Source organism: Haliaeetus leucocephalus, unplaced genomic scaffold (genome assembly GCF_000737465.1).
Source record: "Haliaeetus leucocephalus isolate CR32 unplaced genomic scaffold, Haliaeetus_leucocephalus-4.0 Scaffold395, whole genome shotgun sequence".
NCBI classification, from domain to species: Eukaryota; Metazoa; Chordata; class Aves; order Accipitriformes; family Accipitridae; genus Haliaeetus; species Haliaeetus leucocephalus.
Genome location: NW_010972831.1, coordinates 3,546,824 through 3,548,421, shown reverse-complemented (window position 1 = coordinate 3,548,421; position 1,598 = coordinate 3,546,824).

Here is a 1,598-nt window from a genome sequence, read left to right as displayed (position 1 = left end):
CGGGGCACCCCCCCCCGAGTCCCGGTACCCCCGGGGGCTGCCGCAGCGTGGGCCCGGAGCCCCACTCGGGACACGGGGCCGGGCTCCCTCCAGCGGCCACCCGAGGCCGGGGGAAGGGAGGGGGGGGGGGGGTTGTTGCGCAAGGGCCGGGGCGCGGTGCCTATACATGGGCAGGCGGTGGGGCATGACGCGGCAGCGCCGCGGCGGCTGAGTTGAGGTCACCGTGACGTCAAAGGCGCTCCGGGCTGTCAGCTGGAATCGGGCGAGCCGCGCTGACGAGGCAGCCGGCCTTAAAGGGGGTCCCCCGCGGCGGGCGGCGGCTGTGGACCCCACCGGTAGCAGGTGAGTGCCGGAGCGGGGGAAGCCGGTGCAGGGGAGCGGGTCCAGGCTCCCCCCCTTCCTTCCCTCCCTCCCTCCGTCCCGGAGCCCTCCCACCCTCCTCTCCGCGGGGCTCAGCGCAGTTCCCGCAGGCTGCCGGCCGGGCACTGCCCGGCTCCGGTCCCTGGAAGCCGAGCCGGGTCCTGCAGCCAGCGACCGGACGACGCCTGGGCTCTCCCGCCCCAGCGGGGCGAAGGGGGGGACCGCTGGGTGCACCGCTGCCCGCGGGGGAGGCTGCCCGGACACCCTCCCGCGGCCGGAGCCCGCGCGGCCCCTTTAAGGACTCAGGGGGCTCCCGCCGGGCAGCGCCGCATGGCGCGGCGGCGGCGCGTGGGAGTCACGTGGGTGGGGACGTGGAGGCAGCCCATTGGCCCCCCCGCCCCCTGCCCGCTACAATCAGCTGTTACTGGGGCGAAGGGCAGGAAACGTCCTTAAAGGGGCGCCGCGGGCGCCGCAGCCACCGACAACGCCCCCCCCCCCTCCTCCCCGCTCCCCCCCCCCCCTCCCCGGCTCGGCCCGCAGCAGCCAGCCGGGCCGGGAGCGCCGTGGCTGCCCGCCGGCCAGCGGGTGGGTCCCGCTTGCCGGCCCGGGCCGCCCCAGCCCTCCGCTCCCCCATCCCCGCCCGGCGGGCGGTGCGGAGGGCGCGGCCCCTTTAAAGAAGTTGTCCAGTCATCGCGCGGCGCTGCCAAGTCATCGGGGTCAGCCGAGTTCCCTCGGCCCCGCCTCCCGCGCCCGCCGATTGGTGCGCGGGGAGAGCGCTCACTTCTGATTGGCCGCCGACTTAGAGCAACTTCTCGGAATCGGGGCTGTGTCACCGGCCCCAGCTCTGCAAGGCGCGGGCGGCACCCACCCCGAAGGCGGGAGGGGGCGGCCGGGGCGGCCCCGCGACAGCGCCGCGCCCCGTCAGGGACCCGCCGGGAGGGCTGGGCCCTTTAAGAGCCGCCCTCCCACCCCCCCTCCCGCCGCCTCCTTCACCCTCTTGAAAATGCCAACTCACAGCACGCGGGGCATGCCGGGAGCGCCGCGCCGCACTACACCTCCCGGCATGCCCCGCGGTAGGGCGGACCCAGCCGTTTCCTAGGCAACCGCCGGTTGTCCGCGGGAGAGTGCACCGCTCCCCCATCGGGGTGGGCGGGGCAGAAGGTCGGCTTTGCCTTCCCATTGGCTAAATGGCGTGCCGTCCTGGGTCGCTATTGGCGGAAGCCAGTAGCAATCGCGGC